Here is an 18,333-nt window from a genome sequence, read left to right as displayed (position 1 = left end):
GCTCCATATACTTGGTTCTGTGTGAAGTGCAGGGAGACGGATCAGTGCTGATCCAGCCCACTGTGTAAAAAAAAATAAAGTTACAATAAAATCCAACCCCCCTTTACCCATTTTAATAAAAAAATAACCCCTTCCCTGCCAATTGATCACTGACTACAGTGATCAATTGGCAGGGAATACATTTTACTGTGATCTGATTTTTTTTTTTACCCCTGACGGTTAATTTTTTTATTTTTTTTTTAACCCTCAGGGGCTAAATTTATCTTATTAATTAATTTAAGTATTTTAAAATTATATATTTAGCTAGATGGGGTTTGTGGAAGTTAGTGGGGAATTGGGGGATTTGGTGTTAGGATAACTAGGGGTTAACGTTAAAAAAAGTTTTAAAATAGGCTTTAAAAAGTTTAAAATTAAGTTAAAAATAAAGTTTTAATAACGCTTAAGTAAAAAATAAAAAAACCACCCCCCTTTACCCAGTCCAAATAAAAATTAACCCGTTCCCTGCCACTCGATCACTGCCTACAGTGATCAAAATACAGATCACAGTATTATACTTTATATATTATTATACTCTATATATTTTTTAACCCTTAGGGGTTTAATTTATTTAATTAACTAATTTAAATATTTTATAATTATATATTTTTATAGCTGGAGTGGGTGGGAGTTATGGGAAAATGGGAAATTTACTGTTAGTGCTGCTTACTGCTAGTTAGGGGTTAACAGTAAAAAAAAAAAAAGCTAAGAACAATGTAAAATCTGTTTTAAGAAAGTTTAGGAAAGTTTAAAAAATTTAATAAGCAAAACAAAAGTTTAAAAACTAGTTTTAAAAAGTACAAAACTAAAAAAATACATTTAAAAACGCTCATTACCACTACACCTGGAACAAACTAGAGAAAAAATGATCCCACGCTAAGGTTCAAAATATGCCTTTTGAATTACCCCAGGGTGTATTCTTTAATAAATAGTATGTGTTTGTGGGGAAGTTTCAATAACCAACTATCTAAACTACTCCAAATTGGAACATGGGGGGGCGTGTCCGGCAGCCGAGGAAGGTGGATGCCTAACTCCGGAGCTCCTCGTGGCGCCCGCATAATTCACGCTATAATACCGGCACCAAGCCCGTCCACACACAGTCATGGGTCGCACTAGGAAGCAATCCGACCCCACCGGCACCCCGAGACCCTCGGGCGCGAAGGGGAGCATTCTATCCGCTCCTACCTCCAAGCTGCAACCAGCGCCCGATCACCACAGCGGGAGGAGGAGGCCGCAAGCCAGGACATAGATTCCTTCCCCTCCACGCCGGCTAGGATGTCGCCGGTACCATCCACCGCATCAGAGGTACAGCCCCCACAGGAGGGTGAGTGGAAGGCCATACTCCCTAATCTGCTCACCAAGGCAGACTTTGAGGCCCTATCTGAGCGCCTGGGCCGCGTGGTGAGGGAGGAGGTGGCTCAACTCCGCGCTGACCTGACTAATGTGGAGGCCCGGATGTCAGTGGCGGAGTCTGAGGCCAGGTCTCTACGCACGGACCTGGAACACACTAATTCGGCTGTTGCTAGCCAGGAAGCGGACACAGCCAACCTCGCCACGTGGATAGATGATTTAGACAACCGCGGCCGCAGGCTGAACCTACGGATCCGCGGGATAAGGGAGGGTGGCCCTGCAGAACACATACCAGACACGCTGCAGCGCCTGTTCGCCCAGATACTGGGGGGCCCACAAATGCCCAGACTTGGCATAGTCAGAGCGCATAGGGCGCTGCGACCCTTGCCAGGGCCAGGGGAACCACCTAGAGACATTGTGTGCTGCCTAGACAATTATCAGCTGAAGGAGGACATACTGCGCACGGCTCGCCGCATGGGTACCATCCGCTTTGAAAACCAGAACATATCAATATATCAAGATTTATCCAGGTACACCCTGCAGGCTAGGAGAGCCTTACGCCCAGTAACATCCGCGCTGCAACAGGCAGGAATACCGTACCGCTGGGGCTACCCATTTTCCCTCTCGGCCAGGCACGGCCCAGACCAACTGGTGGTGAGAAGGCCAGAAGACCTCCCGGGTTTCCTCCGCACCATGGGCCTCCCGCCGCTTCAAGTTCCAGATTGGCTGGCAAGATCGTTTTTCCAACTCCCGCCAGGACCGCAACAACTGCGCAGGCCGGACCAAGATCCTCAAAGACCCCAGCAACAACGCCGCAGGGGCCGGAGCCCAGGCCCGGCAAGGCGCGAACAGGAGAACTAGCTGAATGCCAGCCGGAGAAGCGGGAACTCTAGGTTGGGGACCTGCTAGCAGCAAAGAGGACTTGCAAACCGTGAGTACTACTTGGGGAGACACACAGTCGCAAACTGGCCACATAGACTGAAAAATGGGGTGGGGAACGGGGATGCGGGAACAAGAGTCCACAACGCATCACGCAGCATGGGGATTCCGACTCTAGGGCACTAATCCACACTTGCAGAGTCATGGGGGAGGGTTACTCAGGACACTTGGGGAGGGGAACGGGGACCAGCACCTACACTGACATTGCTAAGGCCGGGCAGGCATACAAGTACTCTGAACTGCTGTTAATATGTTATGAGCTACTGAACTTGGGGCCACACACGGCACCTCGCCCGGGCCACAACAACTGACATGCCCACGGTGAGAGGGGTTGGACAGGCACCCCGGGTAAATCAGAGCTGAAGACGGATAGACTTCCCCACCAAGTAAGGTCGTGGACCGGAAGCGATACTACTAAGGCATACAGAGACTTTCCCTTCGGTTGCCTGCCTACACACACGCCCCCGACTGTCTGCCCACTTTTACAATCTGGGCGCTTCATATTAGCTTAATTCAGTTGGTTCAGCATTGTCAAGGTTTATCTGTACTTAATTCCATAGGTAACTCAACAGACAACTACGCACTACCCCCTTCTGTACACTTCTACATGCCGCCTGCGCTGGGTGGCCCGTCCCCCACCCCTCTTGGGGGCCCCGGGTCCCTCACTGGGAATGGAGCGGAACGAGGGGGACGTGGGGGGGGGGACGGACGGGCTGCGTACGCTCAGGGGAGGGGGTGGGATGCCCGGGAGGGTTGGACACGAGAGTGGGTAACGGAGGGGGTGGAAGATATGAAACACGTGGCCGAACGCCAGACGGTGAGAGCTGGACGGGGAAAGGGGTCAGGGGGGAGTAAGGGAGGACGTGAGATGGACGCCTCGAGGCAACACGCACAGACGTCAGGGAGGGTGGGAGGGCAGGGGACAGGAAAAGGGGGGGAGGAAAGAACAGGGGGGGGGAGAAAAAAAAAAGATGATCGCACCAAGGAAGACCTAGCAACAGCCCAAAGAATGGCTTGCCAATAGGGCCATGCCTTAACTAATCTCACTGCCGCAAATATAGCAATAGGGAACCAGACAGCCCAGGGTAGAGGCAACCACGCCGACATACTGGAGCGATGGGCCGCATAGGGCCTAACTCCCGAACATGCTAGACATCGCCACTAGCCTGAACATTAATATATACTCACCCCGAAACCCCACATGCATACAACCGCCTGCTGACCACCCAGCCCCGCCAGAAGCACAGCTACGACACACATGCACCCAAGTAGGAACTCACAAACCGAGGCCACGCCCGGGACATCACATACAGACCGAGCGACATCACAGTAAAACAGAAAGCTACATAAACAGAGAGACGCGACACGCTGCAATCTGCACGACACGCACACACGGACCCATGTGCGCTCTATACAGAAAGGACGGAGCGGCCGCTCCAACTACATAGCCACCAAGGAGAAGGGTGACTACACACCACATACCGTACACGGTACCACATTCCGCGCTGCCACGGAATCGGCGGACCGAATCTATCCGGACGGATAACCCGACTCCCCCACAGGCATAGGACAAAACAGCCCCCACTTGGTAGGGGACACTTCACTCCTGACACCGACACAGGCACCCCACTCGGTGTGACCTAGAGACCGGTCAATCGGGACGCTTGTCCGATATCCTAGATATAACAGACCCAATCGACAGTAAACACAGATACAGCTCCACTCAGTACCCTGACGCACCACTGACTGCACAAAGTGACACACGTACACACACGGCTCGCTCACTTTACCCCCTAGACCCCGCCCGGACGATGCCGACACCGGGACCAGGTGGATTCACCAGGGAGGAGTTATGCATGGTCTCCTATAACGTCCGCGGCCTAAACGTCAGGGAGAAACGCTCCAGGCTACTGCGCGACCTGAAACACTACAAAGCTTCGATAGCGTTCCTCCAGGAAACGCACTTCCTGGAAGGCAGGGCACCAGCCTTGAAGGATCGCAACTTTCCAATGGGATATTTCAGCCACAACCCAAACCGACGCTCGCAGGGAGTATGCATCCTCTTCTCCCGACGTGTCCCATACGTTGAGCAAGCCACCGTAAGATGCAAACAAGGCAGGTACCTTTTCACGAAAGGCACAATCCTAGACCAAACGTACACGTTCGCTAATGTGTACGCCCCGAACACGAAACAATACCACTTCCTACGAGACGCATTGAACACCTTGATGAAATTCGCGGAGGGCACCTTGATCATGGGCGGAGATCTTAACCTGGCAATCCATCCGGACCAGGACTCGACAGCCTCGCATGGGAACACACCATACAACAGGCATGCCAACACACTACGCCTCCTACACCTCCACCAGCTGGCGGACTGCTGGCGGGCGCTACACCCCTCCACCAGGGATTACACGTTTTATTCAACGACCCACTCGACCTACACGAGACTGGATTACTTCCTGATGCCTCACCGCAACCTAGTCCTGCTCAGTACCGCAGAAATCCTACCGATGACATGGTCGGACCACAGCCCAATTCGCATACGGATTAAGTCACCGCTACACAGACCCAGACAAATGTCATGGCGATTGAACGAATCACTGCTCTCAGACATCACGGTTGTAGACCAGATGCATCGACACATCCAGGAGTACTTTGAAGACAACGAAACAGATGAAGTCACCCCACTGACGTGCTGGGAAGCGCACAAAACCGCTATCCGGGGCCGGCTCATCGCGATATGTGCGACCCGCAAGAAGAGGGCGATACAGACAATACATGAACTCAGCACGGAAATTGAGATCTTAGAGGCCAGACACAAACGCACCCTAGACACGACGACATACGAAGAACTCCGGACCAAGCGGACCCAACTCACCACACACCTGAACCGCGCAATTCAACGCTCATACCAACACTACAAACATATGATCCATGAACACGGGACAAATGCGGGAGACTGTTAGCGAATCTCCTGAAGCAACGCAGGAACCAGCTATATATCCCGAAAATCAAAGACGCACAACAACACCTCAGACACCTACCGGAACAGATTTCGACAGCGTTCCACGCATACTACCAAAACTTATACAGTCTCCGACATACAGATCCAGAGCTGCCGAGGCCCCAAAAATTGGAAGACATACCTGGCAGATACCTGGACGCGGCAGACATACCAGGAATAGGGGAGGTAGACCAGGAAGCACTAGAAGCTCCCATAACCCCAGAGGAATTAGTGCAAGCCATCAAGAAAGCGAAAACGGGCAGAGCACCAGGACCGGATGGCCTACCCCTCCAATACTACAAAACCTTTGCTGGAGCCTTGCTACCGAAACTCCTGGCTGCACTGAATTCAGTCCAGGACGGGGCCACACCAACGGCCCAATTCACCTCAGCGAACATCACCCTTCTTCCGAAGGAAGACAAGGACCGGATACTATGCCCCAGCTACCGCCCGATCTCCGTTCTGAATATGGACCTCAAACTGCTAGCGAGTGTGATGGCGGCACGCCTGGCACCGCTGCTGCCTACCGTAATCCACCCGGATCAAACGGGCTTCATAACAGGCAGAGAGGTGCGGGACAACACTATCAGAGCCCTAAACCTCATAGTCCACGCGAAAGCACAGAAGGCCCCAACCATACTCCTGTCTACGGACGCAGAGAAAGCGTTCGATAGGGTGGACTGGGACCTGATGTTCGAAACGCTCCGCTCCCTTGGCATCGGGCCCAAGTACATGACCTGGGTGCAGACGCTGTACACAAACCCAACGGCACGCATCCGGATCAATGGCGCACTGACGGACCCGTTTCAGATTCACAACGGCACCAGGCAGGGGTGCCCGCTCTCGCCCATACTTTTTGCTCTGACGCTGGAACCCTTTCTCAACAGGATCAGACGCAACACGGAAATCCGGGGACTGATGGTCGGAGAAGTACATCACAAAACTCTGGCCTACGCGGATGACATGCTGTTCATGGTCACGGACCCGGAGACCTCCCTACGAGCTATTCAGACAGAATTGGACGTTTATGGCACCTGTTACAAATGGCTATTTGTAACTGGCCCTTTAAATGAAAAATTGCCCTGCTTCCCTGGATTGTGGAGAAGCCTATTTGCCAGCCTCCTGCCTCATGACTATGGCCCCTGGAAGATTGTGCCCCTGAAAATGTATTAACTTTTATTGGGTGTGTATGGCCCTTTAAGAACCGTCTGGGGACATATTGTGACTTTGCTGAACAATACCCCTTTAAGACTATGTCCCCAGACCTGTAAAATAACTTGTTCCTGGCTTTCCCCCACGTGGTTCAGTAAATAGGGCTTACTGAACCAAGTACCACACAGGCGGACCACCCAGAAGTTAAAGTGTGCAGGCAATTTACCTCCCAGGCTGTTAATTACTGCAGGTTAATTACCGAGCGCTGGGTGGCCGCCATTCGGCAGCCGAACACGTGGCGGCGGCCATTTTAGTCATTCGAATGCGGTCAGCGGTGTATGCTAAAGATTCTGTGGAACTAAAATCGGCTACACATTTTGCCGAACACCGCTGACCCTTACCTTCTCCCATACTGAACTTGCAGCTCCAGAGACTAAGTCCCGTTCGAAATGGGACTTAGTCGTTTTTCGCCATGAAATTGACCGACCGCACAGCCCAAATCTATGGAACTGTTTTGGGCAGGAAATTGTGCTTGCGGTCGGTCATAAAGGACTTCCAGCTAACTTTTGATCCACTGGAGGGATTTGGCTGATTTTTGGAAGTGTTTATGCTTGATGTATGCTGAGTCTGAATATGCAACTGAAATTGAATGTATGGTTTTAAAGTTACAGTGTGTGTGTAAAAACTGTATTTTTATTGTATGTAATAATTGGTTTAACTGTTTATCTGAGGGGAGGGAATGTGTGGGCTGCACCAGATGTGTGATTGGTGATTTTATGCCTCCCCCTGGGAGTGTCCTATTTGCATGTAACCTCAATAAAAGCCAGGCTGGGTGTTGCAGCATCTCAGACCTCTTCTGACCCTCTAACTTGTAGCCTTGACTCATGTTTGTAGGGGACAGCTATAATCACTACAGGGATTGCTATGCTCTTCATACTCCCTTAACTACTGAGCTCTTGTAAGAGCTCTTGTTCCTGATGCTGCTTCGCTCTACAGAAGGAAGAGGTTCGCCTATTGGAACCTGGAGCCTGGTCGTAGGTCCAGGGCGCAGGGCGGACGGCGAGATACCAGCCCAGCAGCGGTGGTTCGTGGAGTCTGCAGTGCTTATGGTGGCTGCGGTGATGATGGTCCTTGGGTAAGCGCTAGGAGCATCCTTTCTACGGTCCAACTTCCAGCCAGCCTGGAGGCAACCGTAACAGCAACATTTCGAATCTCCGCATTAACTACACGAAATCGGAGATACTGAACATAACCGCTAACCAAACTCTCAAACGCATGATCCAAGCACAACACGCGTATCGCTGGTGTGACCACCGCATGAAATATCTATGGATATGGCTAACGCCTAACTCGGCAGATCTCTACATCCACAACTACCTCCCAATGCTGAGAAAGGCGACAGAGGAACTGCAAAGATGGGGATCCTACTATATATCCTGGCTGGGTAGAGGGAACGTGGTGAAAATGACATTACTGCCGCAACTACTCGTCATATTTCAAACGGTACCGATCAAAGTTCCACGGACTTTCTTCTTGGCGCTCAAGAAGGAGGTCCGCACCTTTATCTGGAGGGGCAAATCCCCACGCATAGCACACTCCCAACTGATTCTGCCCAAGCTCAAGGGGGGCCTTGCACTCCCAGACTTTGAAAAGTACTACCACGCGACACACATCAACAGAGTCCTCAGCTCAGTGGACACAACTAGACAAACAGTGGACACAACTAGAAGCGGACATAATCAGCTGTGACCTCAGGTCCCTGCCATGGATCACTAAGTCAGCGTATAGAAGTAAACGCATCACAAACCCATTTGTGGCGGCGACCATGCAGGTGTGGCACGGGCAGGGCACGAAACAATACCTGACTACAGACCCAGGCCCACTCCTGCCCCTGAAGGGAAACCCGGACTTCCCGGCTGGAGAATACGGCCCAACTATAGGCCTGGCAAGACACAATGCGGTGCCCCGCATAAGAGACGTACTCCACCAACCATTTGACATTCGTCCACTGGGAGAACTATACCCAGATAGACCGCACACATTCGCTCACGCCCTAGCAAAAGCGCAAATTGCTCAATACGCTAGATCCATCCCGCAAAAAACATCCCTCCTGAGGGGCTTAATGCAATTTGAACTTCTCTGCCCGCAGGACAGGGAACCACCTCGAGCCGTCTCACAAATCTACACTACCCTAGTCACGAGTAGATACTTGCTGGCACCACCATGCATCAGACAATGGGAGGAAGACCTTGAGGAAACAATGACAGACGCGGACTGGGACAAAAGCATTACCTTGACACAAAAGACACCAAGCTCGGCACGCTCCCAAGAAAACTCCTACAAGATCCTTACCAGATGGTACCTGACACCGACGACACTACACGCAAGGAACCCTGAACTTCAAGACACATGCTGGCGCTGCGGGGAGGAAGCAGGAACGTTTATACATCTATGGTGGACATGCACCCGCATCAGACCGTTCTGGGACAGGATCCGGACAATAATACACGAGGTCACGGAGGAGCTCCTGCCACAGTCCCCGGCTGCCTTCCTCCTGCACCACACTACCATGGCGACAGGTAGAAACACGGAAGGCGAAAGGAGACCGGCAGGACGCAGCGGCTCGGGCGGGGGACAGGGGGCGAACCACAAAACACCCGACCCACCTGACTATATCCCACACACAGACACCCACCCGCTACAGCACATTCCACAACCAACTGCGCAGACCATGACACCCACGGACAGGGCGATGTACTCACAACATACACACGACCTCAGGCCAGTCCACGACTGCGCACGGGGATAACTGGATTGATGGCCCTCACGCGAACAGCAGACTGCTAACACACCACATTGGACCATACCCTTGACCCAACACGGTACAGAACCCTACCCCAGGACATACATAACGAGGACGGAGTACGATGACAGGTGGTCGACCCGATAAGAGAGCCAAGACGACAATGACGAAGTCGCAGACAATATTAGCGACGGAGCTAGCACACAGCACTGATTGTTAGTACAGACACATGGATCCTTCGACCTAATCCGCCAGCGAACCTCTTGGGGGCTTACTGGCGCCTAGAAGACGTTCGCCTGGAATAGCTACAAGGCCAAACGCTACACAATACTAGACAGGAACATAGAACCCCTGCGCAGGCCACAACTTATAGACTCGTTCAAGCGACTATAACCAGACCTCTGCGCAGGCGCTGTCCCGCTCTGCAACCACTACGTTAGCAGTGTAAAATATTGGGAATCCATTACCCGCACACAACAGCTCGGAGTATAGGACACAAAATAACGAACTGTGAACAAAACAGCCACGCCGCTTAGCCTTCTGCGCAGGCAATCACATGCATACACGGCTCTCAACCGCAGTACACGCCCACACGTAGGCAATCCCATGCCTTGGTGTCATACACAGCAGCCAGATTCACGTATCATTGCGGTGAACACAATAGACATATTCGAAACAGAACAATCACATGACCAATACAAACCGGATCACGCAAAGCACTTGCACATACCAACACACGCGCAAAGCAATGCGCACACCAGCCACTCCGATGAGATTACATAAACCGACTAGCATAACAAACCTACACAAACAGACTCACGTACTGCAACTCGAGGGTACCTCTGACATGCTCCTACATTAAACTGTGTATGGGTGCTGAATCTTAAATACCACGTTCTTGTTTTCTGGTAACACGTACCTGCACTGTATCTGTTTACATGCTGTTATATGACAGACAACTATTGCTTAATCGCTAGAAAATGCGTAAGACATTTGTAATAGTGCCAACATACACTGGGCAATCCACGCCGCAAAGCTTGTAAGTTTAACCCTGCAAAGTTTGTTTGAATACGATTATATGTTTTCACCGAATTCGCCTCTGCGAAGGCGATACAACGCATTTCTTCTCTTCTACTGATAATTAAGCCTCTGCGTAGGCAGCAAATCGTTTTATTGAAAGTTATTGCATAGGCCCCTGCGAGAGCAGCCACTTGCCTTACTATGACCCAGTTCGAAATTTATGCTTATGTTATGAAACAATAAAAATATTTAAAACAAATTGGAACATGGACACAGCGTAAAACTTCAAAGTTAGAAAAAAACAGAATGGCTGCGTCTCAAATGTGCCCCTTCAACATCCACATATACCTGGCAAAGGTACATACGGGGATATTGCTGTACTCAGATGACATCGCTGAGCAACATATGAAGTATTATACAGTCGTAGCACACATAAGGTTTGCAAAATATACTGCGCAAACTCAAAAAGGCAGAAAAAACGCTTATTACCACTACACTTGGTAGAAGCTAGCGGAAAAATGATCCTACGCTAAGGTTCAAAATATGCCTTTTGAAATACCCTGGGATGTCTTCTTTAAGAAATGGTAGGCCTTTGTGGGGTAGTTTGAATTTAAGACCTGCTAAAATGCTTGGAAATTGCACATAGGCCCAGCGTCAAAATTCAAAGTTCGGTAAAAACTGATATGGCTTAGTCTCCTATATGGCACTGTAGCTTCACAAAATAGTGCCAAAGACATTCATTGGGGGTGTCTTGTTACTCAGAAGACTTAGCTGAGCATAATTTGGGGGGTTTGAACTTAGTGGCACATGTGAAATATACAAAATGCCCAGCAAAAATGCAATCCGTATGTAAAAAATACCCTAAATATTTTTTTACTACATACTTTGGCATATATTGGTGAAAAAATGGGGGCATGTTAAGGCACAATATGCACCTTATGAGATACCCTGGAGTGTCTACTTTAACCAATGGTAGGCTCTTGTGTTTTGTTTTGTTTAACAGTCAAACCGTTATAAAACCCCAAATGGAAGCATAGGCTCATTAAATCCGTCTCTCAAAATTCTACTGTGAATACTGAAAAGGACAGGTCTCCTATATGGCACTCTAGCTTCACAAAATAGTGCCAAAGACATAGAATGGGGGTGTCATTTTACTCAGCAGATGTAACTGAACACAAAATAAAACTTTGTACAGGAATAGCACATACCAACTTTACAAAATACACATGAGAAGATCTTTGTTATATGTTTGTGTGCCAAAAAAAAAACACAATTTTACTCCAATATTTACCAGAGGTTGGCGGTGAAATGGCTACATAGAAAGTATCAAAACAACCTTAGGTAAATAGCCTGTGATGTCTACTTTATATAAATATATACTTTTGTGTGGAAATTTTGTTTTATTTTATGGCTGTTAAGCTTACAAGACAAACATATAAAATTCTAAAATCGCTCCACATTAAAAGTTTATTTTACTCCTTGTGCTTTGTGACCTGTAACTGATACCGGAGAAACTGACGGAAGCCAAGCACAGAGAGATGGACACAGGTTTCTTCAGGAAGGAAGAGATTCTTTTATTCGGTTCACCGATCGGGACTCAGAGGGACTAATGTCACCAAAAGATCTGAGCACTGAATACATAGAGTACATTCCTTATATAGCACTGTAGCTCCTCCCACAATTAACTACGCCCACACATACCCTTAACCTATTCAATGAATAGAGTCTAAACTCATCTATCCGGTCTAACCACGTGGCTCATCTGAAACAAAGGAGAGGGACGCGTAATTCCAGTTCCTACATTCCTGCACATGCTCAGTACAGTGATGACAGTATCTTAGCTACGTGTAACTAACTAACTGATACTACAAACACATGTACATACATATGCCTTGTGGCAATCTTAGCCTGCTAAACTTTTATTTTACTGGAATTACATCACATAACTACCACAAAAAACTTAAATTCCCAGACATATTATATATTCTGTAAATCAGAACACCTACATGAATTTATTTTTAATTACTTTCCTTAACCTGCACTAATTATGCACACATTATTATTGCAAAAACTGTAAAAAAAAACACACATTTTTCTTTTTTTTTTAAATTTTTCTGTATTTTTTTTAATAATAAATAAGCATATATATATATATGTTACATCAAATTGCAGTTGAACGCAAACAGCAAAAAATGCTGTTGTCATTAAGTGAAAGACAAGCTTCTGAAGCTCTGTACTTAAGGGGTTAAATGTGATGATGTGAAAAATAATTGTAGTAAACTTTGTACTTATCTTATTTCATGAACTGGAATTCAGAGTACTTATAGTAAAAAGTAACAGTAAAACAATAAAATATATAAATAAATAAAACATATTGTAGATTCCCAGGTTTAAAGGGACACGATAATGCCCATGTCCATAGTTAAATTCTGGTTATTATTATTATTGCCATTTATATAGCGCCAACAGATTCCGTAGCGCTTTACAATATCATATTGTATGCTATACAAATTAATAAAATAAAGGATTTACTTAAGTATTTCAAGCACCAAGACTCCCTCAGTGCTGCTCACCTCTCCGCCTGCCTCAGTATCATGGAGGAGGTATAGATCTGATGCGAGTGCTTCAAGTGCATTCCAGCTTCCCCATAAGATTGCATTGTATACCAATTTACTCGACCAGTTTAGCTGAAGAGCCTCTAATGACTGTCAGTATGGTGAGTTTAACCCTCTAGAGGTTGTCATACATTGCAGTATCTAGAAAACTGGTTTATGTTGTAGGGTTAAAAAGACATTGTGATGAAATGGTCTGGGTGACTATAGTGTGGCTTAAATAAATATAAAACTAGATTCACAGTAGTACAATATTCCAAATAATCACACTGATATGAAATTTGGAGAGGGTAAAGTCATTCATTGAAGGAAGGAGAAATGCCACAGTTACACTAAATCTTTTTTTGGCTGTAAGTTAACCATTTTAACTGGTTAAACTGGTGGCAGATGTAGTTAAATTACTCTCTTTATGGAAGTAAAAATTAAAGTGTCTGTATAAGCACAAAACCACTTCATATTAACAAAGTGATTATGGACTTAGATGCTACCTCTGCAGCCTTGCAAATGAAAATAGTGCTATTTCTGAGAAATGTTCTCAGTTTGAAGATTCTATTACTACTAGTAGTTGTCATAGAGACAGCCATTAAAGCTCTAGACTGAAATAGTTCATTTATTGAATCTGTTTGACATCCAGTGGCAGCATGCAAAGTATGCAAACGCCAGACACTGTGTAAAGCCAAGTCTTTTCATTTGGCGGCTCACATTGCCACAAATGCACCGTGTGTCCTCAATGCTTTTCTATGGCAAGTGTCTGATTAGACACAGATCATTAAGCTTGACAGTCTCAAAGAAAGGGGATTGTACTGCAGAGAGGTGACTGTCCTGGCACTGGAAAAAAGATCAGAAAGATCACCACTAGGGGATCCACAACACTCAAATTTAGAAAATGTGTATCCCCCTAAGGGACACCGCTAAAGGATTGGCAACAAAGGTTTAAAAAAGAACATTTAGAGTTAATTGAAACCTTTATTTAGACTTGTAAACACAAAAGAAAACTAAACAAAAAGAAAAATACCATAAATGCGGTATAATATAAAGAGAATCTGAGGGGTAATGAGGCACACAGAGGAGCTGAGGCAGAAGAAAGAGAAACACAGTTGGGCTGTGGGCAAAGAGACACAGAGAGAGTGGCTGGGGAAGGGGAAAAGAAACACACAGAGCAGCAAGGGAAGGGTAGAAGAGACAGAAAGGCTGGGGCTAAGAGACACACCAAGGTGGTTGGAGAAGGGTAAGAAGAGACACACAAAGAGGCTTGGAGGAAGTTAAAGATACAAAAGGGTGGGGGGTTGTAATAGCCACACAAGAGGGGTGTAATGCACACAAAGGTTGAACATGATGAATAAAAGGCACTAAAGCATAGTTGATTGGCAGGTGAGAGAAAGACCTCTTATTAAATAGATTTTTCTTCCAATATAAAAATGTTGCTAGCAATCCTGCTAACACAATGTATAGATAGAAAGTGTAATTGATGTAATTCTATATACAGTTGCAAGAAAAAGTATGTGAACCCTTTGGAATGATATGGATTTCTGCACAAATTGGTCATAAAATGTGATCTGATCATCATCTAAGTCACAACAATAGACAATCACAGTCTGCTTAAACTAATAACACACAAAGAATGAAATGTTGCCATGTTTTTATTGAACACACCATGTAAACATTCACAGTGCAGGTGGAAAAAGTATGTGAACCCCTAGACTAATGACATCTCCAAGAGCTAATTGGAGTGAGATGTCAGCCAACTGGAGTCCAATCAATGAGATGAGATTGGAGGTGTTGGTTACAGCTTCCCTGCCCTATAAAAAACACACACCAGTTCTGGGGTTGCATTGCCTGATGTGAATGATGCCTCGCTCTCAGAAGACCTACGATTAAGAATTGTTGACTTGCATAAAGCTGGAAAGGGTTATAAAAGTATCTCCAAAAGCCTTCCTGTTCATCAGTCCATGGTAAGACAAATTGTCTATAAATGGAGAAAGTTCAGCACTGCTGCTACTCTCCCTAGGAGTGGCCGTCCTGTAAAGATGACTGCAAGAGCACAGCGCAGACTGCTCAATGAGGTGAAGAAGAATCCTAGAGTGTCAGCTAAAGACTTACAAAAGTCACTGGGAAATGCTAACATCCCTGTTAGCGAATCTACAATACGTAAAACACTAAACAAGAATGGATTTCATGGGAGGATACCACAGAGGAAGTCACTGCTGTCCAAACAAAACATTGCTGCACGTTTACAGTTTGCACAAGAGCACCTGGATGTTCCCCAGCAGTACTGGCAAAATATTCTGTGGACAGATTAAACCAAAGTTGAGTTGTTTGGAAGAAACACACAACACTATGTGTGGCGAAAAAGAGGCACAGCACACTAACATCAAAACCTCATCCCAACTGTGAAGTATGGTGGTGGGGGCATCATGGTTTTGGGCTGCTTTGCTGCATCAGGGCCTGGACGGATTGCTATCATCGAAGGAAAAATGAATTCCCAAGTTTATCAAGACATTTTGCAGGAGAACTTGAGGCCATCTGTCTACCAGCTGAAGCTCAACAGAAGATGGGTGTTGCAACAGGACAATGACCCAAAGCATAGAAGTAAATCAACAACAGAATAGCTTAAACAGAAGAAAATACGCCTTCTGAAGAGTCCTGACCTCAACCCGATTGAGATGCTGTGGCATGACCTCAAGAAAGCAATTCACAGCAGACATCCCAAGAATATTGCTGAACTGAAACAGTTCTGTAAAGAGGAATGGTCAAGAATTACTCCTGACAGTTGTGCACATTTGATCTGCAACTACAGGAAACGTTTGGTTGAAGTTATTGCTGCCAAAGGAGGTTCAACCAGTTATTAAATCCAAGGGTTCACATACTTTTTCCACCTGCAGTGTGAATGTTTACATGGTGTGTTCAATAAAAACATGGCAACATTTCATTCTTTGGGTGTCATTAGTTTAAGCAGACTATGATTGTCTATTGTTGTGACTTAGATGATGATCAGATCACATTTTATGACCAATTTGTGCAGAAATCCATATCATTCCAAAAGGTTCACATACTTTTTCTTGCAACTGTATGCATGTATATTGATGTGTGTATTAGTAATATATATAATAATGGCTATAATATTTACACATATATTGAAGGGACACTATAGTCACCAGAACAACTGCAGCTTAAGGACCCATCTCCTATGTACACAATGTTTGGGGCTGTGCAAAATTGCAACCACTATGGAGAGAGGTGAGGGACCTAATAGCCAGACTGCTCGACAGCTCGAGAGACCTATAGCCCTTGATCCTTGGGCTTTCTTCCTTGCCAGTCTGGTAGACGGCATGTTGGCCAAACACCAAAAACTAATGAACAAAATCACCCTAGCGGCCAGATGGTCCCAAGCGGCAAAGTGGCTGGGCTGTGCCTCACCCAGTATGATTGTATTGACACAACAGATCAGAGACAATTATTTCATGGATAAACTAAGACTAATAATCCACAATACCACCAAATTCTTTGAGAAAGCTGTGGGCGCCCTGGGCGCATATGGCAGAGTAGGTAGTCACGGTGGGACAGGGTGGATGGCAGTCTTACTTCAGGGCGCTGGGGGAATGGACTCCAGAAGGGCTTATTTGCTAGGACACACCAACGTTGGGCTGCTGTGGCATAGTGGTGGGCTTGACACAATTCGGCCATGTGGTAGAACTGAATCCCCATATTTATTTACTAGGATAGGTGATTTTAAGTAGCCTTGTTAAATGTAAAACTGTGTTTTTGTTTATGTGTGCGCTGTTCCTTTAACTGTACTTTGTATTTGTTTTGGTCTATACGGCAGCACCACTGCTTGGAAATGCATGTTCTGGTTGTGCCCCTAATTCCCATTTTTTTTTCTGTTACAAATGAATTACTCTGTTTGGTATTTCTCTTCCCTGCATAGGAAGACTGTCAGGTGGGGTCAAACCCCTTGTAAAGATACAATGTCCACAATAGTGTCAGGGTATTTATATCGGCAGACATTTTTGTGCTATGATAGAAATTAAAAGTGTATATTCTGAGTCACTCTGAACAGACCAGACTCCATTTAGTTATTTTCAAGTTAACAAAGAGACTCAAAATTTTTATCCTTTCTGTAAAACTAACCACTTTGCCAGAACTAAAGGAATGCATAGTATAAACAAACCAAGTGATAAGAGACTGTCTAATTGCTAATGGAATAGAATAAATTCTAAACCCAGACATTTGTGACAGAGAAGATTAAATAATTTAATTTTACTTTCGATAATGTATAAGAGTTCCATTGTAAGTTTTGAGGTCATACTTAGTTATAACTGTCATATTAGAAATTATAGCAGAATTTGCCAGACACATAGTCTGGACAAAACTTAAAGAAACTATTTGATCTGACAGAAAACTTAAATTATGGCAACCATATAGATAAGCCAAAATGACGTCAAAATAGCCACCAGGAAAAGTTAACCCTTTCCTGGATAGGTATGTTTAGTGGGACGAGACTGCCCTCTATAGACCAAATACTAAAATTGTTATTTAGAAGGTTACCAAACACCCAGTGTTTCTATTGGTCTATTACCTAGCGACGAACAGAGAATCTTTTCCTTTAAAAAGTTAAGACAAAGGGAAGAGAGAGGTATGCAGATGAATGCAGGGGATGCAGAGGAAGGCAGAGAAAGGCGGAAGCAGGCTAAGTAAGAAGCAAGCAGAGTCAGAGCGTGAAAGAAACATTCCTTGACACTTAGCTACCTGAGAACATCTGGTGAGAACGTCTCTTTAACTGGTAAATATACTGGTTTCATTTAATTAATCTAATTTAATTAAAATTTTCTAATAGCATGATATATGACTGGATAAATCACGATCAGATTTCGATATTTAGAAATCTTAGTTAAATAAGAAGTACATTTATAAACTTTCTATTCTGCAGATAGAAATGAATAAGATGTATATATGTGACATATCACATGTTAGCATATCGTGATATTTATCCAGGTGTATTGATTTGATATAAAATAAGATTAAATATATGTTTAGACAAGTTAAAAATTCAGCTTATAGAACATGGTAGATTTCTCTTATTGGATGGTTCCAGGAAGTGACTAATGAGCTGGTATAAATTTTATTTTATTTAAAATTACATAAGAATAGATCTTAATTACCTAGGAGGTCTAGCCAGCATTGAAAGGGTTATTCTGACTGTCAGCTAAACCTTTACGACCTTACGCTGCACTCTGAGGAATTCTGTTCTCTGTGTGAAACTTTTTCTTTGTCTCTGTGAAAGACAGTCATAAATCTTGTCTTAGCCATTGGAAGATGTTTTACATTACCATATTGTATTGCATACTCATGTTATACTGAATTTCCATTGATTATTGTCACGCATGTTACTTATTATTATTATTTAAAATGTCACA

Source organism: Pelobates fuscus, chromosome 1 (genome assembly GCF_036172605.1).
Source record: "Pelobates fuscus isolate aPelFus1 chromosome 1, aPelFus1.pri, whole genome shotgun sequence".
Lineage (NCBI taxonomy): Eukaryota > Metazoa > Chordata > Amphibia > Anura > Pelobatidae > Pelobates > Pelobates fuscus.
This window is presented reverse-complemented; position numbering follows the sequence as displayed.